Raw genomic sequence first — 26,905 nt, 5'->3', positions numbered from 1 at the left:
TGTTCTCCCCCCGGACCGTTAGACGGTTCGGGGGTTCTTGAATTTCCAGTGTGGATTTTGATAGGGTTTTTGTTGACCATATAAGTTACCTTTCTTTATTCTGCTATCAGTTAGCGGGCCTCTCTGTGCTAAACCTGGTTCATTTCTGTGTTTGTCATTTCCTCTTACCTCACCGTTATTATTTGTGGGGGGCTTCTATCCAGCTTTGGGGTCCCCTTCTCTGGAGGCAAGAAAGGTCTTTTGTTTTCCTCTACTAGGGGTAGCTAGATTCTCCGGCTGGAGCGTGTCATCTAGAATCAACGTAGGAATGATCCCCGGCTACTTCTAGTGTTGGCGTTAGGAGTAGATATATGGTCAACCCAGCTACCACTGCCCTATGAGCTGGATTTTTGTATTCTGCAGACTTCCACGTTCCTCTGAGACCCTCGCCATTGGGGTCATAACAGTTTGCCAGGCCAGTATTAAATGTTTAATGCATTGCAGAAGAGGGATTATAAGAAAGAAGATTCTGAGTTTTTTTTTTTTTTTCTTCTTCCCCTTTACCTCAGAGTGGCTATGCTTGCTGCAGACATGAATGTCCAGACCTTGATTACAAGTGTGGACCAGCTGGCTACTCGTGTGCAGGGCATACAAGACTATGTTATCAGTAATCCTAGGTCAGAACCTAAAATACCGATTCCTGAACTGTTTTCCGGAGACAGGTTTAAGTTTAGGAATTTTGTGAATAATTGTAAATTGTTTTTGTCCCTGAGACCCTGTTCATCTGGAGACTCTGCTCAGCAAGTAAAAATTGTTATTTCGTTCTTACGGGGCGACCCTCAGGATTGGGCTTTTTCGCTGGCGCCAGGAGATCCGGCATTGGCTGATATTAATGCGTTTTTTCTGGCGCTCGGTTTACTTTATGAGGAACCCAATCTTGAGATTCAGGCAGAAAAGGCCTTGCTGGCTATGTCTCAGGGGCAGGACGAGGCTGAAGTGTACTGCCAAAAATTTCGGAAATGGTCCGTGCTGACACATTGGAACGAGTGTGCACTGGCCGCTAATTTTAGAAATGGCCTTTCTGAAGCCATTAAGAATGTTATGGTGGGTTTTCCCATTCCCACAGGTCTGAATGATACGATGGCACTGGCTATTCAAATTGACCGGCGGTTGCGGGAGCGCAAAACCGCAAATTCCCTCATGGTGTTGTCTGAACAGACACCTAATTCGGTGCAATGTGATAGAAAAATCGCAAATTCCCTCATGGTGTTGTCTGAACAGACACCTGATTTAATGCAATGTGATAGAATCCTGACTAGAAATGAGCGGAAAATTCATAGACGCCGGAATGGCTTGTGCTACTACTGTGGTGATTCTACACATATTATCTCAGCATGCTCTAAACGTATAGCTAAGGTTGTTAGTCCTGTCACCGTTGGTAATTTGCAACCTAAATTTATTCTGTCTGTAACTTTGATTTGCTCACTGTCGTCTTTTCCTGTCATGGCGTTTGTAGATTCAGGTGCTGCCCTGAGTCTTATGGATCTGTCATTTGCTAAGCACTGTGGTTTTACTCTTGAACCATTAGAAAATCCTATTCCTCTTAGGGGTATTGATGCTACGCCATTGGCAGCAAATAAACCGCAGTATTGGACACAGGTTACCATGTGCATGACTCCTGAACACCGCGAGGTGATACGTTTCCTGGTTTTACATAAAATGCATGATTTGGTTGTTTTAGGGCTGCCATGGTTACAGACCCATAATTCAGTCCTGGACTGGAAGGCTATGTCAGTCTCAAGTTGGGGCTGTCGTGGTATTCATGGGGATTCCCTGCCTGTGTCTATTGCTTCTTCTACGCCTTCGGAAGTTCCGGAGTATTTGTCTGATTATCAGGATGTCTTCAGTGAGTCTGAGTCCAGTGCACTGCCTCCTCATAGGGACTGTGACTGTGCTATAGATTTGATCCCAGGCAGTAAATTTCCTAAGGGAAGACTGTTTAATCTGTCGGTACCTGAACATACCGCTATGCGTTCATATATCAAGGAGTCTCTAGAGAAAGGACATATTCGTCCGTCTTCTTCCCCTCTTGGTGCGGGATTCTTTTTTGTGGCAAAAAAGGACGGATCTTTGAGACCTTGTATTGATTATCGGCTTTTAAATAAGATCACTGTCAAATTTCAGTATCCTTTACCGCTGTTGTCTGACTTGTTTGCCCGGATTAAAGGTGCCAAGTGGTTCACCAAGATAGATCTTCGTGGTGCGTACAACCTTGTGCGCATTAAGCAAGGTGATGAATGGAAAACCGCATTCAATACGCCCGAAGGTCATTTTGAGTACTTGGTGATGCCTTTTGGGCTCTCCAATGCGCCTTCAGTTTTTCAGTCCTTTATGCATGACATTTTCCGGAAGTATCTGGATAAATTTTTGATTGTTTATCTGGATGATATTTTGGTTTTTTCTGATAATTGGGATTCGCATGTGGAGCAGGTCAGGTTGGTCTTTAAAATTTTGCGTGAAAATTCTTTGTTTGTCAAGGGCTCAAAGTGTCTCTTTGGTGTACAGAAGGTTCCCTTTTTGGGGTTCATTTTTTCCCCTTCTGCTGTGGAGATGGACCCAGTCAAGGTCCGAGCTATTCTTGATTGGACTCAGCCCTCGTCAGTTAAGAGTCTACAGAAGTTCTTGGGTTTCGCTAACTTCTACCGTCGTTTTATCGCTAATTTTTCTAGCATTGTGAAACCTTTGACGGATATGACCAAGAAGGGCTCCGATGTAGCTAACTGGGCTCCTGCTGCCGTGGAGGCTTTCCAGGAGTTGAAACGCCGGTTTACTTCGGCGCCTGTTTTGTGCCAGCCCGATGTCTCACTTCCCTTTCAGGTTGAGGTGGATGCTTCAGAGATTGGAGCAGGGGCCGTTTTGTCGCAGAGAGGCCCTGGTTGCTCTGTTATGAAACCTTGTGCCTTTTTCTCTAGGAAGTTTTCGCCTGCCGAGCGAAATTATGATGTGGGCAATCGGGAGTTGTTGGCCATGAAATGGGCATTTGAGGAGTGGCGTCATTGGCTCGAGGGTGCTAAGCATCGTGTGGTGGTCTTGACTGATCACAAAAATCTGATGTATCTCGAGTCTGCTAAACGCCTTAATCCGAGACAGGCCCGCTGGTCATTGTTTTTCTCCCGCTTTGATTTTGTTGTCTCGTATTTACCAGGTTCAAAGAATGTGAAGGCCGATGCTCTTTCTAGGAGCTTTGTGCCTGATGCTCCTGGAGTCGCTGATCCTGTTGGTATTCTTTAAGATGGAGTTATCTTGTCAGCTATTTCTCCGGATCTGCGACGTGTGTTGCAGAGATTTCAGGCTGATAGGCCTGAGTCTTGTCCACCTGACAGACTGTTTGTCCCGGATAAGTGGACCAGCAGAGTCATTTCCGAGGTTCATTCCTCGGTGTTGGCAGGTCACCCGGGAATTTTTGGCACCAGAGATCTGGTGGCCAGGTCCTTTTGGTGGCCTTCCTTGTCAAGGGATGTGCGGTCATTTGTGCAGTCCTGTGGGACTTGTGCTCGAGCTAAGCCTTGCTGTTCTCGTGCCAGCGGTTTGCTCTTGCCCTTGCCTGTCCCGAAGAGACCTTGGACACATATCTCCATGGATTTCATTTCTGATCTTCCGCTATCCCAGGGCATGTCCATTATCTGGGTGATATGTGATCGCTTCTCAAAGATGGTCCATTTGGTTCCTTTGCCTAAGCTGCCTTCCTCTTCCGATCTGGTTCCTGTGTTTTTCCAGAACGTGGTTCGTTTGCACGGCATCCCTGAGAATATTGTGTCAGACAGAGGATCCCAGTTCGTTTCCAGATTCTGGCGATCCTTTTGTAGTAGGATGGGCATTGATTTGTCGTTTTCGTCTGCTTTCCATCCTCAGACTAATGGACAGACGGAGCGAACCAATCAGACTTTGGAGGCTTATTTGAGGTGTTTTGTCTCTGCTGATCAGGACGATTGGGTGACATTCTTGCCGTTGGCTGAGTTTGCCCTTAATAATCGGGCTAGTTCCGCCACCTTGGTTTCGCCTTTTTTCTGCAACTCTGGTTTCCATCCTCGCTTTTCTTCGGGTCATGTGGAGCCTTCTGACTGTCCTGGGGTGGATTCTGTGGTGGATAGGTTGCAGCGGATCTGGAATCATGTGGTGGACAACTTGAAGTTGTCACAGGAGAGGGCTCAGCGCTTTGCCAACCGCCGCCGCGGTGTGGGTCCCCGACTACGCGTTGGGGATTTGGTATGGCTTTCTTCCCGCTTTGTTCCTATGAAGGTCTCCTCTCCCAAATTTAAACCTCGTTTTATTGGGCCTTACAAGATATTGGAAATCCTTAATCCTGTATCTTTTCGTCTGGATCTTCCTGTGTCGTTTGCTATTCACAATGTATTTCATAGGTCCTTGTTGCGGCGGTACATTGTGCCTATAGTTCCTTCTGCTGAGCCTCCTGCTCCGGTGTTGGTTGAGGGCGAGTTGGAGTACGTGGTGGAGAAGATCTTGGATTCTCGCCTCTCCAGGCGGAGGCTTCAGTACCTGGTCAAGTGGAAGGGCTATGGTCAGGAGGATAATTCCTGGGTGGTCGCCTCTGATGTTCATGCGGCCGATTTAGTTCGTGCCTTTCATGCCGCTCATCCTGATCGCCCTGGTGGTCGTGGTGAGGGTTCGGTGACCCCTCACTAAGGGGGGGGTACTGTTGTGAATTTACTTTTTGCTCCCTCTAGTGGTTACTAGTTTTTTGACTCTGGTTTTTCTGTCATTCCTTTTATCCGCACCTGGGTCGTTAGTTAAGGGTGTTGCTATTTAAGCTCCCTGGACCTTCAGTTCAATGCCTGGCAACGTAGTTATCAGAGCTAGTCTGCTGTGCTCTTGTCTACTGATCCTGGTTCCAGTTATATCAGCTAAGTCCGCTTTTTGCTTTTTGCTATTTTGTTTTGGTTTTGTATTTTTGTCCAGCTTGTTCCAAATATATATCCTGACCTTTGCTGGAAGCTCTAGGGGGCTGGTGTTCTCCCCCCGGACCGTTAGACGGTTCGGGGGTTCTTGAATTTCCAGTGTGGATTTTGATAGGGTTTTTGTTGACCATATAAGTTACCTTTCTTTATTCTGCTATCAGTTAGCGGGCCTCTCTGTGCTAAACCTGGTTCATTTCTGTGTTTGTCATTTCCTCTTACCTCACCGTTATTATTTGTGGGGGGCTTCTATCCAGCTTTGGGGTCCCCTTCTCTGGAGGCAAGAAAGGTCTTTTGTTTTCCTCTACTAGGGGTAGCTAGATTCTCCGGCTGGAGCGTGTCATCTAGAATCAACGTAGGAATGATCCCCGGCTACTTCTAGTGTTGGCGTTAGGAGTAGATATATGGTCAACCCAGCTACCACTGCCCTATGAGCTGGATTTTTGTATTCTGCAGACTTCCACGTTCCTCTGAGACCCTCGCCATTGGGGTCATAACACTTTTCTTCTACATAGTTACCTCGGTTTGGCCTAGAAAATAAACTGCCAGTGTGGCTGAAGACCAGGCCCACCAACAGAGTGCCCTGTAGCCACGCCCAGGGACGATACATCAGGTGGGTTGGGGTGGTTCCCACCGAGGAAACTCAAAAGTCCAGAGGGTAACAAAAATGGACCAGTGTTGCCCCCAGGAGCTTAATTGGCTTGATTGGCTTGTCTAGGATATAGTCTTGTGTTTTATTCAAGATACATAATGTTTTATGGTCTGTGATAACAGTCACTTTCCTCGAAGGCCTTTTTGATTGCAAACAATTCACAATTGCCAATGTCATAATTTTTTTGGCAGAAGAAAATGTTTGTTAAAGGAAGGCACATGGACGGAGAATAGTAAGAGATGGTGTACCCTGTTACAACACTGCTCCAACTGCTGTTTCAGAGGCATCTACCTCTACCACAAAAGGACATTTTAGGTCAGACTGGACTAATAATGGATCAGATGAAAACTGTTCCTTTAACTCCAAGAAGTCTTGAACAGTCTCAGGTGTCCAGATAACCACATCATCCCCCTAGTTAGTCAAATCAATTGAAATTTTGTAATGAATCTTCAATCTTCCACGCTGTGGAGCTGCTGAGTAGATGCACTGTAGAGACCCGAGCAGCAAGGGAACGAGGAGGAGAGGTGAATATGTTTTGCTTTTTGTTAACTCAGTGAGTACGTGGTGGCCATAATACTGAAGGACTATGGGGCTGCATTCAACTCTATGGGGCTGAATTTTGCTCTTTGTTGCTGCATTGTACTCTTTGGGGGCTGCATTATACTGTGTGAAGGCTGCATTATTCTCTTTGGGGGCTGCATTATACTATATTGGGGCTGCATTATACTTTATGGGGGCTGTTATACTTTATGGGGGCTGAATTATACTCTATCGAGGTCTATAGGGAGTGCATCATACTCTATGGGGCTGCATTATACTATAGGAGAGCTGCATTATGCTCTATTGAGGACTATGAGAAGTGCATTATACTATATGTACTACAGGTCCTTCTCAAAAAATTAGCATATAGTGTTAAATTTCATTATTTACCATAATGTAATGATTACAATTAAACTTTCATATATTATAGATTCATTATCCACCAACTGAAATTTGTCAGGTCTTTTATTGTTTTAATACTGATGATTTTGGCATACAACTCCTGATAACCCAAAAAACCTGTCTCAATAAATTAGCATATTTCACCCGACCAATCAAATAAAAGTGTTTTTTAATACCAAACAAAAAAACCATCAAATAATAATGTTTAGTTATGCACTCAATACTTGGTCGGGAATCCTTTGGCAGAAATGACTGCTTCAATGCGGCGTGGCATGGAGGCAATCAGCCTGTGACACTGCTGAGATGTTATGGAGGCCCAGGATGCTTCAATAGCGGCCTTAAGCTCATCCAGAGTGTTGGGTCTTGCGTCTCTCAACTTTCTCTTAACAAAATCTCACAGATTCTCTATGGGGTTCAGGTCAGGAGAGTTGGCAGGCCAATTGAGCACAGTAATACCATGGTCAGTAAACCATTTACCAGTGGTTTTGGCACTGTGAGCAGGTGCCAGGTCGTGCTGAAAAATGAAATCTTCATCTCCATAAAGCATTTCAGCCGAGGGAAGCATGAAGTGCTCCAAAATCTCCTGATAGCTAGCTGCATTGACCCTGCCCTTGATGAAACACAGTGGACCAACACCAGCAGCTGACATGGCACCCCACACCATCACTAACTGTGGGTACTTGACACTGGACTTCAGGCATTTTGGCATTTCCTTCTCCCCAGTCTTCCTCCAGACTCTGGCACCTTGATTTCCGAATGACATGCAAAATTTGCTTTCATCAGAAAAAAGAACTTGGGACCACTTAGCAACAGTCCAGTGCTGCTTCTCTGTAGCCCAGGTCAGGCGCTTCTGCCGCTGTTTATGGTTCAAAAGTGGCTTTACCTGGGGAATGCGGCACCTGTAGCCCATTTCCTGCACACGCCTGTGCACGGTGGCTCTGGATGTTTCCACACCAGACTCAGTCCACTGCTTCCTCAGCAATCTTCCTCAGGGTCCGGTCACCTCTTCTCGTTGTACAGCGTTTTCTGCCACATTGTTTCCTTCCAACAGACTTACCATTGAGGTGCCTTGATACAGCACTCTGGGAACAGCCTATTTGTTGAGAAATTTCTTTTTGGGTCTTACCCTCTTGCTTGAGGGTGTCAATGATGGCCTTCTTGACATCTGTCAGGTCGCTAGTCTTACCCATGATGGGGGTTTTGAGTAATGAACCAGGCAGGGAGTTTTTAAAAGCCTCAGGTATCTTTTGCATGTGTTTAGAGTTAATTAGTTGATTCAGAAGATTAGGGTAATAGGTCGTTTAGAGAACCTTTTCTTGATATGCTAATTTATTGAGACAGGTTTTTTTGGGTTATCAGGAGTTGTATGCCAAAATCATCAGTATTAAAACAATAAAAGACCTGACAAATTTCAGTTGGTGGATAATGAATCTATAATATATGAAAGTTTAATTGTAATCATTACATTATGGTAAATAATGAAATTTAACACTATATGCTAATTTTTTGAGAAGGACCTGTATATGTGGGTGGCATTATACTCTATGGGGCTGTATTATACTTTGCAAGGCTGCATTATAGTTTGTGGGGCTGCATTACACTCTGTGGAGCTGCATTATACTCTATCAAGGACAATGGGGAGTGCAACATACTGTATGTACTTTATGGGAGCTGCATTACACTGTATCGAAGACTATGGGGAATGCATTATACTTTAGGGAGGATATGGGCTGTGCATTATGCTATATGGAGGACTATGGGGAGTGTATTATACTGTATGGAGGACTATGGAACACATCATACTATATGGATCACTATGAGGCACATTGTACTATATGGAGGACTATGTTGTGCATTATAATATATGAAGGACTATGGGGTGTGCATTATGCAATACGAATGACTATGGAGTGCATTATACTGTGTTGAGGACTATAGAGTGCATTATACTATGTGGAGGACTATGTGGTGCATTATACTATGTAGAGGACTATGTGGTGCATTATACTATGTGGATGACTATGTGGTGCATTACACTATGTGGATGACTATGGGGTGCCTATTCATCACGTGATTTAATTATTTATGCTGGAACATAAATCATTGATCTCAGCAGCACATCGCCCAGTGAAAACTGCAGATGTGCTGCTAATAGCATGATACTGTATGGGAACAGACTGAACCATTAGTGATTGTTCTGTCCCCATCATTCTTCCTCAGCCAGTGTAACGATCCTGGGAAACCAGCGTCGGACGACTTCAATATTATTGATCACGCTCGTTTATTGGCCTGAACTCTGCACATCTAAATACAACCTAAATATTTCTGTGTGATGGTGTATGTTAGCATTCGGGGCCCCTATTTAAACTTTTGCCCGGGGCCCCACCAGCCCTACCTTGACTACCTTTACCCTATCCCTGTAAGCAAGAAAGAAAAGATTAGAAACAAGAAAATAAAATTCAAGGAATGAGGATGGTTGGAAGGGGGGTGGATACTGAGAGCATTTTGCTAAAATAGTAAAATGTCCCATCCATGATGGAATAGGATGTTACAAGCAAAGATTGAAAGAGACTACATGGAAATAAAAAAAAAAAATGAGGTTTATGGTTTTTAGGCCAAAAGTAACATGGGTAAGAGTAAATTTTTTTTTTTTTTTAGACATTTTTACCAAACGGGAATCCCCTTTAGCACATTTAATCACATACTCTCTCTCTGCTGAAGGAAAATTCCAGTTAAAGAAGACTTGTCATCAGCTCAAAAGTGGCCAGTTTTGTGCCTTATTTTATTCCTGTTCCTCCTGAGTATTCTTCTTTTTTTTTTTTTAAATCCACCATATGGATATGCTACATATCCACTAGAGATATGGACCTTTTTATTTTGTACCTTTTTATTTAGTACTAATTTCTATGGTCTTAACCAAGAGGGCATAGCTCACAGAATTCTCTGGAGGTGTATCTTTTGGCTGCTCTGCAGAATTACACTGTGAGCAAAGCCCGCTGAATAAAGACCATCAAAATTAGCACTAAATTAAAAGGCTCATATCGTTTAGAACCATATGGTGGATTTAAAATACACAGGTTGAAGCAGCACGACATTATAGAGGACGGTATTGGGGTGAGAGAACACTTACTAGAAACAGTAGCAGTGTATTTGTATGTCTGAACCTTTCCTTACATTTTTATCTGATTGATCTTAATAATGAAGGTTTGAAAAATGTGTTAGGCCTCTTTCACACGTCAGTGTCTCCGATACGTGTAGTGACAGTTTTCTCACGTACCTGAGACACTGACACCCGTAGACCCATTCAAACTAATGGGTCTATGCACATGTCTCCGTGTTTTCACAGACCGTGTGTCCGTGTGCAAAACACGGAGACATGTTCGTTTTTCTCCCGCAGCACATACTGCAATACGTCCTGCACACGTGCACACGGAGAACAGTGTGCACGTACCGGCGCAGGAGAGACAGCGCTACACTAAGCGCTGTCCCCCCCGCATGTGGTGCTGAAGGCGGAATTCATCTCTTCTCCCCAGCGTTTGTTGGAGAGAAGAGATGAAAGATCAATTTTTTTTTTTTTTTTGGTGAAAAATAAAGTTTGCATGTGCCCCCCACCTCCCCCCCCAGTGCGCCGCCTGGCCCCTTGCCGAAGAAATACTCACCTAGCTCCCGCGATGTCTCCTCTCCGCGCTGGCAGCTTCTCCTGTGTGAGCGGTCATGTGGTACCGCTTATTACAGTCAGGGAATATTCACTCATCACACATCATCCGAGGCACAAGAGAATTATGATTATCAAGTTGTAGCTGGCAGTGAATGATCCTTTTAGTTCCCTCCTCATAAATATTAGCAGATATGAAAAATACAGGACGGTGAAAAAGTATCTGCCATAATTAGTAACAGTAAATTGTTTTATACTGCAGGGAATGTTATAAAGTGAAATATCCCCATAAGACCTCTCTCTGATACAACACAAATCGTATCTAAACCGGATTTCCTAAATTAAATCGTGCCATTGGTTATCCCAGTCATGGATATGCCAAGATTAAATGAAATTAGGACAAATGACTGCCTAAGGCTTCTTTCACACTTGCGTCGTTTGGCCTCCGTAGCAATGCGTCTTTTTGGGAAAAAAACGCATCCTGCAAATGTGCCCGCAGGATGCGTTTTCTCCCAAAGACTTGTATTGCCGATGGATCGCAACGTATGGCCATACGTCGCGTCCGTCGTGCACTGGATGCGTCGTGTTTTGGCGGACCGTCGTCATGAAAAAACGTTCAAGGGAATGTTTTTTCGCACGTCGCATCCTCCATTTCCTACCGCGCATGCGCGGCCGGAACTCCGCCCCCTCCTCCCCGGCACTTTAGAATGGGCAGCGGATGCGTTGAAAAACTGCCACATTTTCACAACGTACGTCGGTACGTCGCGCCGATGCTTAGCGATGGCTGCGTACCAACGCAAGCGTAAAAGAAGCCTAATCTATTACTTTTTCACATGAACAGATGCAGGTGCTTGGACAAGCAATCAAGCTGTATATTACATGTTTTCTTGAAAAAATTAAAACAGCGTCACAAAACATCCCAGAAGGATCTCCATAGAATTCCTGTCCTCACTAGCCTCTGAGTCTTCTATCACAGCTTTTCTATTACAATTGTATACCTAAGGATATGCTCATACTGCTGTATAACAGAACCAAGTGTTATCTAATGTTTTATCAGATAGCACTGAGCCCAATGTTAATTTATGGTGCAGTGCAGATCTGCGATTGCAACCTATGATCGGATTGCACGCACCCATACAAGTCTATGGGTGCATGTGAAACATCAAACTGCACTCAGATGTCATCCGAGTGCAGAGTGATGACGGCAGACACAGAGAATGGAGAAATTAAATTCTCCATCTTCTCGCCACCTGTGATATGATTCTGTCATGTGAGTGACATCAGAGAGACATTAGCATAATTGTCCCAATCCTGTCGCATGAGAGACTAGACTGCCATGTGACCCAAGCCTAAGTATTGCTCTAATGTTCCTGTCATGAACTCCCCGAAGTACTAGGCAAAGGTGACATATGACTGTAGGAAGGGGGGAACCCTCCAATTCATCTATACTTATGTAGTAAAAAAAGAGAAAACAGTAGTGCTGCACAGCCTCTCAACCTAGAGCGAACTATACACAGTCCAACCGCAGCGTGAAAGAAAACCTGACTTCAGCAATGGAGGTGCTCGCATGAAAAAAAATGCACACATCATGAGTATGAAAAGAGGTTTGCGGTAGCACTCATCAAGCTTCATGTGGTTCAGTCCTTTATTAAAGACATATTTCAAAACAGCATCTTCACGGCTCGGGGGAGTGCGGATGGAAGGGAGGTGAGCAGGGATGATCCCTGCTCAACTCCCTTCCATCCGCACTCCCCCGAGCTGTGAAGATGCTGTTTTGAAATATGTCTTTAACGCCTTAACGACCGCCGATACGCCTTTTAACGGCGGCCGCTAAGGGTACTTAAACCACAGCGCCGTTAATTAACGGCGCTGTGGAAAAAGTGAATAGCGCCGCCCAGAGTCGGATTTTCTCTGGGGTCTCGGTTACCGGGGGTAGCCGAGACCCCAGAGAACATGATTCGGGGGGTTTTTACCGACCCCCGAGTTGCGATCGCCGGTAATTAACCGTTTACCGGCGGTCGCAAAAAAAAAACACAACGCGATTTCCCATTTAATTTCTCTGTCCTCCGATGTGATCGCACATCAGAGGACAGAGAAGTGGGGTCCCCGATTGCCCCCGATGGCCCCCCGATACTCACCTGTCTCCCCCGGTACTCCTCGTGGCTCCCGATGGGCGCCGCCATCTTCTTCCGGCAAAAAAATGGCGGGCGCATGCGCAGTGCGCCCGCCGGCCGGCACCCGGGAGATCTTTGGGGTCTCAGCTGCTGGGGGTAGCCAAGACCCCAAAGAACATGATCGGGGTCGGTTTTCACCGACCCCTGTTTTGCGATCGCCGGTAATTAACTGTTTACCGGCGACCGCAAAAAAAAAAAAAAAAAAAAAGCGATGTGCAATTCTCTGTCCTCTGATGTGATCGCACATCAGAGGACAGAGAAATAGGGGGACTCGGGGACCCTATCATACTTACCGGTGTCCCTGGGTCCTACTGCGTCCTCTCCTGCCCGCCGGCTTCTTCCTATGGAAAGAAAATGGCGGGCGCCCGCTCTCTGCTGCCATCTGCCGGCCGGCAGGAGAGAGTAGTTGGGGCTAAAATTAGGGTTAGGGTTAGAGCTAGGGTTAGGGCTAGGGTTAGGGTTGGGGCTAAATTTAGGGTTAGGGTTGGGGCTTAAATTAGGGTTAGGGCTGGGGCTAAATTTAGGGTTAGGGCTAGGGTTGGGGCTAAAGTTAGGGCTAGAGTTAGAGTTGGGGCTAAAGTTAGGGTTAGGGTTGGGGCTAAAGTTAGGACTAGGGTTGCGGCTAAAGTTAGGGTTAGAGTTGGGATTAGGGTTTGGATTAGGGTTGGCATTAGGGTTACGTTTGGGATTAGGGTTAAGGTTAGGGTTGGGATTAGGGGTGTATTGGGATTAGGGTTAGGTTTGAGGTTAGGGTTGAGATTAGGATTAGGGGTGTGTTGGATTTAGGGTTCTGATTAGGGTTATGGTTGTTTTGGGGTTAGGGTTGCGATTATACTTAGGGTTGTGATTAGGATTATGGATCGGGTTGGAATTAGGGTTAGGCCTCTTTCACACTTCAGTCTTTTGGCATCAGTCTGAAACCGCCATTTTCGTCACATAGCGGATCCGCCATTTTTTTTGGCGGATCCGCTATTTTCCCATTGACATGCATTAGCGACGGATTGTGGCGGATGGTCGTCCGTTCCATCCGCCATGCGACAGATCCGTCGAGATTTGGCGGACGTCATCTAGACATTGACGGCCATTGTAACGTTTTTTGTCCGCGCAGAAATGGCGGTTCGCGACGGATCCGTCGCGTTCGTCATTCCATAGAATGGCCGCCTATGGGCGACGGATCCGTCGTTACAGTCATTTCGGCGCAATTATTTTAATCTTACATTTGGTGGCCCCTCATGTTACTTTTGTGGACAGAGTCCATTATTCTATGTACTTTTGGGTCTGTTGCCGATGTCCTCACCATCTGCCTTTAATGTTATGTGAGTGCTTTCTCTGCCGGCTGTAGTGGTAAATTATATGGGTACCTAGTCCCCTCTATTATTTGAGTATATTCTGGGACCCTCCCTTAGCCTGTCTTTTGCCATTGTTCTTGTGACTACTCAGCTCTGTTGTTTGTTTTATTACCTTTATACATCTTGGTCTATTATGTTTTAATCAATAAAGTATTATGTTTTATACTCTAATGCCACCGTATGTCATCTGTTTTTTGTTATGGTTTTGAGATTTGATGATAGGGTGTGATATAGTCCTATCTGTGGTACTAGAAATATTCTATGATTATTATGTATGTACCATGTGTAGTAACACTATAAGCGCATATATGCTCCAAAAAGTAGATACTTTTCCCAGACAACCCCCAAGTAACGGATCCGTCAAAAAAACGGATCCGTTAGAACCGTTTTCTCAACAATTGTGACGGATCTGTCGATCCGTCACTATGTCGGAGCTGACTGACGCAAAACAACTGAAGTGTGAAAGAAGCCTTAGGGGTGTGTTGGGGTTAGGGATGGAGTTAGATTTGGGGGGTTTCCACTGTTTAGGTACATCAGGGGGTCTCTAAACGCCACAGCCAATTTTGCGCTCAAAAAGTCAAATGGTGCTCCCTCCCTTCTGAGCTCTGCCGTGCACCCAAACAGTGGTTTACCCCCACATATGGGACATCAGCGTACTCGGAATAAATTGGACAACACATTTTGGGGTCCAATTTCTCCTTTTACCCTTGTGAAAATAAAAACTTGGGGGCTAAAAATTCGTTTTTGTGGAAAAAAAATTTTATTTTTATTTTCACGACTCTGCATTATAAACTTCTGTGAAGCAGTTGGGCATTCAAAGTTCTCACCACACATCTAGATAAGTTCCTTGGGGGGTCTAGTTTCCAAAATGGGGTCACTTGTGGGGGGTTTCTACTGTTTAGGTACATCAGGGGCTCTGCAAACGCAACATAACGCCCGCAGACCATTCTATCAAAGTCTACATTCCAAAACAGCGCTCCTTCCCTTCCGAGCTCTGCCATGCGCCCAAACAGTGGTTTACCCCAACATATGGGGTATCAGCCTACTCAGCATAAATTCCACAATAAATTTTGGGGTCCAATTTCTCCTGTTACCCTTGAGAAAATAAAAAATTGCAGGCTAAAAAATCATTTTTGAGGGAAAAAAAAGGATTTTTTATTTTCATGGCTCTACGCTATAAACTTCCGTGAAGCACCTGGGGGTTTAAAGTGCTCACCACACATCTAGATAAGTTCCTTAAGGGGTCTAGTTTCCAAAATGGTGTCACTTGTGGGGGGATTCCACTGTTTAGGCACATCAGGGGCTCTCCAAACGTGACATGGCATCCGATCTCAATTCCAGCCAATTCTGCATTGAAAAAGTCAAACGGTGCTCCTTCTCTTCCAAGCTCTGCAGTGTGCCCAAACAGTGGTTTACCCCCACATATGGGGTATTGGCATATTCAGGAAAAATTGCACAACAACATTTACTGTTAAATTTCTGTTTTTACACTTGTGAAAATAAAAAAAAATGGTTCTGAAGTAAAATGTTTGCAAAAAAAAGTTAAATGTTCATTTTTGCCTTCGACATTGTTTCAGTTCCTGTGAAGCACGTAAAGGGTTAATAAACTTCTTGAATGTGGTTTTGAGCACCTTGAGGGGTGCAGTTTTTAGAATGGTGTCACACTTGGTTATTTTCTATCATATAGACCCCTCAAAATGACTTCAAATGTGATGTGGTCCCTAAAAAAAAATGGTGTTGTAAAAATGAGAAATTGCTGGTCAACTTTTAACCCTTATAACTCCCTAACAAAAAAAAATTTTGTTTCCAAAATTGTGCTGATGTAAAGTAGACATGTGGGAAATGTTATTTATTAACTATTTTTTGTGACATATCTCTCTGATTTAAGGGCATAAAAATACAAATTTGGAAATTGCTCAATTTTAATTTTTTTTGCCATATTTCCATTTTTTTCATAAATAATCGCAAATAATATCGAAGAAATGTTACCACTAACATGAAGTACAATATGTCACAAAAAAACAATCTCAGAATCAGCAGGATCTGTTGAAGCGTTCCAGAGTTATAACATCATAAAATGACAGTGGTCAGAATTGTAAAAATTGGCCTGGTCATTAAGTACCAAATTGGCTCTGTCACTAAGGGGTTAATAAAGGATTGAACCACATGAAGCTTGGTGAGTGCTACCGCAAACCTCTTTTCATACTTATCTATACTTATATTGATAGTATTAGGCTGGGTGATTCCCATTTTAGAACCAGTAGTCCATTTGTGTGCCTGGGAAGGTGGAGTTAATGAAAAAATATAACTTCCTTTCTCACTGTCTCTTTCTCATTCTACCAGAAGATATGGCAGAATTTCCCGCCCACTGGCTCCCTTTTTCTTGTTTTACTGTGCAGTTGTAAATTTGACATATTACTTGACTGCTTACCTTTTTTATGTTAATGTATGTACTATTGCGTCCATTATATTTAATCTTCCTTTTTACATGTTATCATATAATTGAAAAAAAAACATGTTGATTAGCTTTTTGGCATTCACCTTTCTAAGCGCAAGGGAGGGCAATCCTTCAGCCATGGTTCCCTAGAAGTTTCCTACACAGGGGTTTTTTCCTCTCATGAGTGCTGAAGGACACCTAAGGCCGGCGTCACACTGGCGTGTTTTACGGACGTATGAGAGGCGCAGAAAATACGGATTGCATACGGTACAATGATTCTCTATGACCCAGCTCCTATATGCCGTATTTTACTGATCCGTATTATACGGTCTTGTACGGCCGTAGAAAATCGCAGCATGCTGCGTTTGTCAGCGTATTGCGCCAAAAATCCACCAATGAAAGTCTATGTGGGTGAGAAAATTACGGATTACACACGGACCATGCGTATGACTTGCGAGAAATACACAGTGTTCTCTAGAAAAGCCGGCAATTCAGTGCGGTGTACAGTAAAATCACACTGACAGAATAGAATAGGTAGAATAAATGTCTACACATAGAATAGGTATATATATATATATATATATATATATATATATATATATGTCAGTGAGACACATATATATATATATATATATATATATATATATATATATATATATATATATATATATATATATATTTAATTCAGCGCAAGATAGCATAAAAGCCAGTAATTCAATTGCCGGCTTTTGCTATCTCCTTCCCAAACCTGACAGGATATGATACATGGTTTACATACAGAAAACCATCTCATATCCTTTTTTTATTACATATTCCTCTTTACTAATGTAATAAGTGTCTGTGTGTAAAATTTTGAAGTTTTTATGCTATCTTGCGCTGAATTAAATATAAATATATATATATGTGTCTCACTGACATATATATACAGTGCCTACAAGTAGTATTCAACCCCCTGCAGATTTAGCCGGTTTACACATTTGGAATTAACTTGGCATTGTGACATTTGGACTGTAGATCAGCCTGGAAGTGTGAAATGCACTGCAGCAAAAAAGAATGTTATTTCTTTGTTTATTTTTTTTTTTAATTGTGATAAGTTTTTTCAGAGGGTCATTTATTATTCAACCCCTCAACCCACCAGAATTCTGTTTGGTTCCCCTAAAGTATTAAGAAGTAGTTCAGGCACAAAGAACAATGAGCTTCACATGTTTGGATTAATTATCTCTTTTTCCAGCCTTTTCTGACTATTTAAGACCTTCCCCAAACTTGTGAACAGCACTCAAACATGGTCAACATGGGAAAGACAAAGGAGCATTCCAAGGCCATCAGAGACAAGATCGTGGAGGGTCACAAGGCTGTCAAGGGGTACAAAACCCTTTCCAAGGAGTTGGGCCTACCTGTCTCCACTGTTGGGAGCATCATCCGGAAGTGGAAGGCTTATGGAACTACTGTTAGCCTTCCACGGCCTGGACACCCTTTGAAAGTTTCCTCCCGTGCCGAGGCCAGGCTTGTCCGAAGAGTCAAGGCTAACCCAAGGACAACAAGGAAGGAGCTCCGGGAAGATCTCATGGCAGTGGGGACATTGGTTTCAGTCAATACCATAAGTAACGTACTCCACCGCAATGGTCTCCGTTCCAGACGAGCCTGTAAGGTACCTTTACTTTCAAAGCGTCATGTCAAGGCTCGTCTACAGTTTGCTCATGATCACTTGGAGGACTCTGAGACTGACTGGTTCAAGGTTCTCTGGTCTGATGAGACCAAGATCGAGATCTTTGGTGCCAACCACACACGTGACGTTTGGAGACTGGATGGCACTGCATACGACCCCAAGAATACCTTCCCTACAGTCAAGCATGGTGGTGGCAGCATCATGCTGTGGGGCTGTTTCTCAGCCAAGGGGCCTGGCCATCTGGTCCGCATCCATGGGAAGATGAATAGCACGGCCTACCTGGAGATTTTGGCCAAGAACCTCCGCTCCTCCATCAAGGATCTTAAGATGGGTCGTCATTTCATCTTCCAACAAGACAACGACCCAAAGCACACAGCCAAGAAAACCAAGGCCTGGTTCAAGAGGCAAAAAATCAAGGTGTTGCAGTGGCCTAGTCAGTCTTCTGACCTTAACCCAATTGAAAACTTGTGGAAGGAGCTCAAGATTAAAGTCCACATGAGACACCCAAAGAACCTAGATAACTTGGAGAAGATCTGCATGGAGGAGTGGGCCAAGATAACTCCAGAGACCTGTGCCGGCCTGATCAGGTCTTATAAAGGACGATTATTAGCTGTAATTGCAAACAAAGGTTACTCCACAAAATATTAAACCTAGGGGTTGAATAATAATTGACCCACACTTTTATGTTTAAAATTTATAAAAATTTAACTGAGCAACAAAACTTTTTGGTTTGTAAGATTTATGCATCTGTTAATAAATCCTGCTCTTGTTTGAAGTTTGAAGGCTCTAACTTATTTGCATCTTATTAAACCTGCTAAATCTGCAGGGGGTTGAATACTACTTGTAGGCACTGTATATATATATATATATATATATATATATATATAGACTGTATATATGTTTTTAAGAATATTTTAGCTGATGGAGCCATGATTTGTCCATTTTGCAAGCCTGCGCAAAAAAATCGCCATACGGAAGCCATACGGATGCCATACAGATGACACACGGATACATTTGTCTGTAAAAATCGCATCCTCGCATTGAATACAGAACAGTGTTTTGTGAAAATTACTGCGTATTACGGCCGTAAAATACGGACCGTATTTCCCTACGCTGAGTGTGACGCCGGCCTTATTGTGAGTTAGAGGTTTAGGCTGGGGCCACACTTGCGAGAAACTCGCATGAGTCTCGCATCTCAATACCCGGCACTGCAGCCGGCACTCGGACCGGAGCGTTCAGCTGCAGAGAAATACATGGAGCCGCACACTCTGGTCCGAGTGCCAGCAGCAGTGCAGGGTATTGACACTCGTGCGAGTTTCTCACAAGTGTGACCCCAGCCTTAGAGTCTTTTTATAAAGTTTAGCCTAGTTTTATTAAGAAATAAAAAATAAATAAATAAAATAAAAGTCAGAATGAAAGACGATTTAAATCAAAACAGATTGGTATATTATTTTCACAGCTGTTGGTCAGTCAGATGGAAGTGGGCAGCAAGTTATGGTAGAGTAAGGGTATGTTTCCACGGTCAGGAAATGCTGCTTGTTTGACGCTGCGCAGAGCTGCAGCGTCAAACAAGCAGCGTCCAGATGTTCCAGCATAGTGGAGGGGATTTTATGAAATCCCGTCTCCACTATGCGTGGAAACCCGCACGCGGCGGCCCTGCGACTCCGGACATGCTGCGCGTCTTTTCAGATCGCAGCATGTCCGTACACCTTGCGGGGACGCAACGTCCCCGCAAGGCATATCACAGGGCGCTATGGGAGAGAGCGATCATCCCGGATGTGAAGAGTTAACACATCCAGCATGATTGCGTCCCAGAAAGGGGGCGGGGCTTAGCGCCGAGCGGCTTCGCCGCTGCGGCGATACCGCCGGCCATCCTGACAGTGGAAACATACCCTAAGGGTATGTGTCCACGTTCAGGATTGCATCAGGATTTGGTCAGGATTTTATGCAGGTAAAATCCTGACCAAATCTGCACCTGAGGTCACTGGCAGGACACCTGCGTTTTTTATGCGTTTTTTGATGCGTTTTTGACGCGTTTTTCATGCGTTTTTTGACGCGCTTTTTAATGCGGATTTGTGTGTTTTTGTAAGCTCAATAAAGATATACCAAAAAAAAGGATGATGTCATTTCTTGTATAACCTCTTCATTTACATACTCCATTGAAGAATAATGTTTACACACACAGACAGATGATAGATAATAGATAGATCTATCGTATTTATCTATCGTATCTATTATCTATCTATAAATATATCTATCGATAGATATATCTATAGATAGCCAGATAGATATGTCAATAGATAGATAATAGATAGATAGATGATAGATAGATAATAGATAGATAATACCAAGCCTGATGTTTAGTATATCTGTGTATCTTTATTCTGTTTGTCTGTCTGTCTGTCTGTCACGGAAATCCCAAGTCGCTGATTGGTCGCTGCAAAATGGCCACGACCAATCAGCGACGGGCACAGTCCGGTGGTGAAATGGCCGCTCCCTACTCCCCTGCAGTCAATGCCCCCTCCATTCAGCGCTCACACAGGGTTAATGGCAGCGTTAACGGACCGCGCTATGCTGCGGTGTAACGCACTCCGTTAACGCTGCTATTAACCCTCTGTGACCAACTTTTTGACTATTGATGCTGCCTATGCAGCAGCAATAGTAAATAGATCTAATGTTAAAAATAATAATAAAAAAATATATATATTATATATTCACCCTCCGTCGGCCCCTGGATCAAGCTGAGGCCTTTCCCGGTCCTCGCGACACTCTGGTGACCGGTCCATGCATTGCGATCTCGTGAGATGATGACGTAGCGACCTCGTGAGACCACTACGTCATCATCTTGCGAGACTGCAATGCACTCTTGGGACCGGAGCGTTGCGAGGAGCATCGGTAAACGCCTCTCCTGGATCCGGGGGCCGACGGAGGGTGAGTATATAACTATTTTTTATTTTAATTCTTTTTTTTATCAGGGATATGGTGTCCACATTGCTATATATTACGTGGGCTGTTAGATACAGCGTGGGCTGTGTTATATACTACATCTCTGTGCTATATACTATCTGCACTGTGCTATATACTACGTGGCTGTGGTATATATTACGTGGCTGGGCAATATACTACATCGCTGTGCTCTATACTATGTGGCCTGTGCTATATATTGCATGGGCAGTGTTATATACTACGTCTCTGTGCTATATACTACGTGGCTGGGCAATATACTATGTGTCTGTGCTATATACTACGTGTCTGGGCAATATACTACGTGGCTGTTATATCTACTGTGTTGGCTGTGCTATATACTATGTGGGCTGTGTTATATACTACATCGCTGTGCTATATACTACGTGGCTGTGTTATATACTACGTGGCTGCTATATACTACGTGGCTGTGCTATCTACTGCGTGGGCTGTGTTATATACTACCTCGCTGTGCTATATACTATCTCGCTGTGCTATATACTACATGGCTGTGCTATATACTACGTGGCTGTGCTATACACTACGTGGCCGGCCGTGACAATCAGCGATATTAGTGCGGAATTTAACCCCACTCACAGCGCGACGTACATACATACAACCATATTCTAGAATACCTAATGCATTAGAATTGAGCCAACATCTAGTATATATATAATCGTCTAAGGGTCTGTTTGTCTGTAACAGAAATCCCGCGTCGCTGATTGGTCGCGGGCGGCTGGCGCGGCCAATCAGCGACAGGTGCAGTCAGGCCGTGAATTGGTGCAGGATTTAAACCACGCTTCGCTGATTGCTCGCGCTCGGCTGGCAGCGACCAATCAGCGATATTGCAGTGGGATTTAAACACCACTTCATAAATAAAGTACATACATATTCTAGAATACCCGATGTGTTCGAATCGGGCCACCATCTAGTAGATATATAATAGCAAGGCCGATTGCTTATGAATGAATGTTTAATTTAAAAAAAAATGAGAAAAAAAATGGCGTGGGCTCCCGCGCAATTTTCTGCACCAGAGGGGGAAAGCGGACATCAGGGGGCCATTATTTGTAGCCTGGGAAGGGGGTAATACTATGAATATCAGCTCGTAGCTGTCTGCTTAGCCTTTACTAGCTATTAAAATAGGGGGACCCCCCAAAAAAAATTGACATTGGGTCCCCCTATAATTTATAGCCAGAAAGGCTACGCAGACAGCTGCGGGCTGATATTCATAGCCTAGAGAGGGGCCATGGATATTGGCCCCCCGGCTACAAATACCAGCCCACAGCTGCCCCAGAAATGGCGCATATGTAAGATGCGCCAATTCTGGCACTTAGCCCCTCTCTTCCCACTCCCGTGTAGCGGTGGGATATGGGGTAATAAGGAGTTAATGTCACCTTGCTATTGTAAGGTGACGTTAAGCCGGGTTAATAATGGAGAGGCGTCAATAAGATGCCTATCCATTATTAATCCTAGAGTAGTGAAAGAGTTAAAAAAGAAATAGACACAGCCAGAAAAAAGTATTTTATTATTCTTAATTTCACCATACTTACCATACATCAACTCCTGCAAAAAACGTAAAATAATAAACCGTATACTCCCTGTCCGACGCAGTCCAATTAATAACGAGTGTCCCACGACGATCTCCCCTATAGAACAGTGACATCGGGTGATGTCACTGCTCTATAGGACCTCCAGTGACACACTGACAGGAGACAATGGCTCCTGCAGTGCATCACTGAGAGGTTACTGTAGTTCACTGGTCTCACTTTATGGCAATTGCTGCATGGGAACTTTCTCACACAGCAATGCCAAAAGTGAGACTAGGGACTATTTTCTCACAGGGGCGTAGGAATACATTGTGAGGAATACATTGTGGAAGGATACCCTCCATCATTGTATTCCTGGAGCCCCTGGAGAGCGGTCGCATCAGCTGATGCTGCTGCTCTCCACGGGAGATCGTCGTGGGACACTCGTTTTAATTGGATTTCTGCGGATTAGGGAGTATAGTGTTTGTTTATTATTTTTATATTTTTTACAGGTGACACTGGCTTCGGGGATCAAAGTGACAAGTAATGGTGAGTATGTACTCTATGTTTAATGTACTATATGTCTGTATGTATGTTGTATGTATGTACTGTATGTATGAGTTGTATGGTGTATGTTGCATTTTGTATGGTGCATGTCGTATGGTGAATGTAACATGTTGTCCCATGTTGCATGTCGCATGTTGTCGCATGTTGCATGTCGCATGTTGCATGTCGCATGTTGTCGCATGTTGCATGTCGCATGTTGCATGTCGCATGTTGTCTCATGTTGCATGTCGTCGCATGTCGCATGTTGTTGCATGTTGCATGTCGCATGTTGTTGCATGTCGCATGTTGTTGCATGTTGCATGCCGTCGCATGTTGTTGCATGTCACATGTTGCATGTCGCATGTTGTTGCATGTAGCATGTTGCATGTTGTCGCATGTTGCATGTCACATGTTGTTGCATGTCGCATGTTGTTGCATGTCGCATGTTGTATGTCTAATTATAAGAAAGTCTCGCACTCAACTTAAATCTGATAGATTTATTGGTATTAAGGTAGCACTGGAAACGTTTCAGCTCTTATCGAGCTTTCATCAGTCACGTGCTGTGCCTTATAGTGTGTCGAACGTGTCCTTATTTAGAATGCAGATCATGCATGATGCAATAAATGTCCGCTATTAACGATTGTAGAGGTGATTCCATATATGAGGCAAGATGCTTCAGAGCTGATAAAGGAGCCGCCTGGGCGCGTGTATTCACCTCCTGGACGCGGTATCCACCGCTAGTCTCATGTTGTATGTCGTCGCATGTTGTATGGTGTTTGTTGTGTGTTGTATGTTGTGTGGTGTATGTGCACACAGTGTAGACGAGTTCAGCTCTGCTACATTTGGATGCCTGACATCTAGATGTAGCAGAGTCGGTAGATGATCGCCGGAGATAACTCTCCAGCGATCACCTACACTGCAGCATTCTCACAATCAGCTGATCAGCTGTTTGCGAGAACCAGACTAGTGACCGGAGATAAGTCCCGATCACATGCATGGCAGTTCTCGCGATAACATAAGTTATCGTGAGAACTGCAGTAGACGAGGGACTTCCGGCGGCGGGACAGGTGAGCCGGCATGGACATGCACAGTAAGCTGCCTGTACGCAGTTTCTACGCATGTGACTAATCATTAGATGCGATTTTATCGCATCTAATGATAGTCTATGGTAAATATACGGTGCGGCGACGGAGCGTCGCCGCTTTGTAAACAAACATGCTGCGTTCTGATAAGACGCGCCACATGTCCGTTTACGCTGGTCTGCCGCCTCCGTGTTTTACCGCATAGTGGAGACATGTGGACGCTGCGTGTTTGACGCTGCGGCTCTATGCAGCGTCAAACACGCAGCGTTTCCTGAACGTGGAAACATACCCTTAAGGTATGTGCACACGTTGCGGATTTCCTGCGGATTCGCAGCGTTTTTTGCAGTGCAGAAATGCTGCAGATCTGCAATTGATTTACAGTACAATGTATATCAATGAGAAAAAAAAACACTGTGCAGATGGTGGGGAAAATTCCGTGCTGAAACGCTGTGGAATAAAAGAAGTAGCATGTCACTTCTTTTTTGCGGATCTGCAGCATTTTTGTACCCATTCCATTATAGAAATCCACAGGGGTAAAAAAAACGCTGAAAATCCGCAAAAAATCCACAGCAAAAGCGCACCAAAAACGCTGCAGATCCACACAAAAAACACAACAAATCCGCAGCTGCGTTTTCTGCTAAGAGATGCAGAATCCGCACCAGAAATTTCTAAGGCTAATCCGCAACGTGTGCACATAGCCTAATTTTCATTTAATCGAAGCTGTTACACCATGGTTGTGAACAGGTTGAGCTTTGATGGCCGGTCTGAAGGATGTGATCATGGTATTTTCATCCAGGGGCAGCTTATTTGTTAAGCACAGGAATGAGGATCTTTGGTAGGGTCATTCGAGCTCTTGATGTGGACTGGTGGCAAGTCAGAGGGTGCCGCCCCTGGATTGCTGCCTTCTGATTACTGAATGGCAGGCAGCTCATGGTGTCTGTGAACTTCAGAATATTCTTGCCTTGCATTTCACCTTACTCTTACTATACTCATATGATATTTAATAAAAGCTGTGACCGTTCTGACACCAAAATAATATGTTGTGCATTTTATTTTATTGGGTTATGTAGTTTGGGTTATGTGCTAATAAATGAGGGTCCACCCCATATCTAAAAGTCATGCACTGTCTAACAGTTTTTTCCATTCTGCATACTCTAAATTTGCATGAGCAGAACACAGCTGGCTTGGATCGACATTGATGAATAGACACTAGAACATAGTGTAGCACAACCGTTATTCCTTTTTTATTGCATGCCTATTTATAGCTCTTGCTGTGTTTCTAACTTTTTATTCTTCCATAAATATAGATGTATGAGGGCTTGTTTTTTGTGCAATGAGTTGTAGTTTACATTGTCACCATTTATTTTACTATACAAAGTACTGAAAAGTGAGAAAAAGAATTCAAATTGGTTGAAATGGATAGTGAAAAAAATGCCGATCTGCCATTGCTTTTTGAGATTTGCTTTTATGGCAATAATAGTTTGATAAAAATGGACAAATATGGTGACACCAAACTTCAATAGTTTTGATATTATTTTATATTATAACATTTTGAACTTTGTAAGAAATGGTCCCAAATCATTTGCAATTTATTGAAGACACTTTTTTCTTTTTTTGTTTTCTGATATTTGCTGATGTTTTTTACTCACCAAAATAGTGAATGCGGTCCTTGAATTTTCCCCAAAATCAAAAATGCTCTTTATTTGTGTCTTTAACCTGTTTTTGCTACTTTTAAGCACTAAAAGTCGCAAATTATTTAAAAAGTCATAAAAAATGCACTAAGATATAAACTCCTCCTGCAACCTTACTCCAGGGGTAATTCTGGAATGAGCTGCCCCCCAAAAATGCGACTTTTGGTAAAAATGTCATTTTATGAATTTGTTTAAAACGTCTGGATAAGCACAGCTAAAAACAGCTTAAAAAGTGGCACAAAAAGTATACATAAAAAGGTATATGTGTTAAATCCATGAAAAGGGAGAAAATTACTCCAGAAAACTGGAAAAAAAAGAAATGCTGAATCAAGGGCAATGGCTTGGGTTTTTTTTTTTTACTCGAGAAAAAAATGCTATTACTTATTACGTAAAAAAGTCTGTTATTTATAAGGAACAACAGTATATGAAGATCTTTCATATCACATTTAACAGACAGTAGAACATTTTTAAGATCTCATATAACACATTATTCTTCACCTTAATTAGAATAGTCACAGTATGAGGGGTTAGAGGGGTTAGCACGGTATACACACATTTAGAAATAGGTATATGAAGTTTGAAATGACTTACCATAACCGAGGCTCTTCTGGGCTGCAGTAGAGTCCAAACCAGTATTTCAAATACGGTACCTCAAAAAGACTTCTCCGCTGTCTACTGTACAGTGAGACGCATTGGTTGAAGGAACTATGAATACTTCCTCAAAAAGGCTTAACAACAGCATCGCGTGTTCATGGCTTTGTACTTTAACAGGAAATTGTAGTATCTCTGACAGATGTTATGTACTTGCTGAACATTTAATTTGTTTGAAAAAGGAAGTTTACGAACTCATAACTTTAAGTCACAGCCAGTATTAGGTATAATTAAAGCCCTGTAAATCAGGCACAATGGGGCAGATTTATGAGACTCTCGAAAAGAGAAGCTGCTTTTATTGCCCATAGCCAATCACACCACAGCTTTTATTTCTCAAGAGCACAATAAAAATGAATTCTGTGCCATTATTATTATTATTTATTTATATAGCACCATTGATTCCATGGTGCTGTACATGAGACTGGGTTACATACAAATTACAGTAAACAGATTAACAATAACAGATTGATACAAAGGGGAGAGGACCCGGCCCTTGTTGGCTTACATTCTACAGGATTGGTTGATAAAAGCAAAAAATAATAATTTTAGAGAATTTCATGAATCTGTGCAATTGGATGCTAAAAAAAAAAAACTTGTCATATACAGTATATGCCTTCC

General features: G+C 43.4%; 1 protein-coding gene across 2 annotated transcripts in view; it reads right to left on the bottom strand.

The window, feature by feature from the left end:
* The window catches only part of LOC143816406 (toll-like receptor 8), an 89,610-nt gene extending 63,267 nt beyond the window's left edge, over positions 1–26,343 (bottom strand). For both annotated transcript variants that reach the window (XM_077296716.1, XM_077296717.1), the window contains exon 1: positions 26,228–26,343. The gene's annotated coding sequence lies outside the window, so the exon portion shown is untranslated. The remainder of the gene's footprint in view (positions 1–26,227) is intronic.
* Positions 26,344–26,905: the final 562 nt, after the last annotated feature.

The sequence above is a fragment of the Ranitomeya variabilis genome, chromosome 3 (assembly GCF_051348905.1).
Source record: "Ranitomeya variabilis isolate aRanVar5 chromosome 3, aRanVar5.hap1, whole genome shotgun sequence".
Taxonomy (NCBI): Eukaryota; Metazoa; Chordata; class Amphibia; order Anura; family Dendrobatidae; genus Ranitomeya; species Ranitomeya variabilis.
Note: the sequence above shows the minus strand (reverse complement) of the source record. Positions and strands in the feature narration are given on the sequence as shown.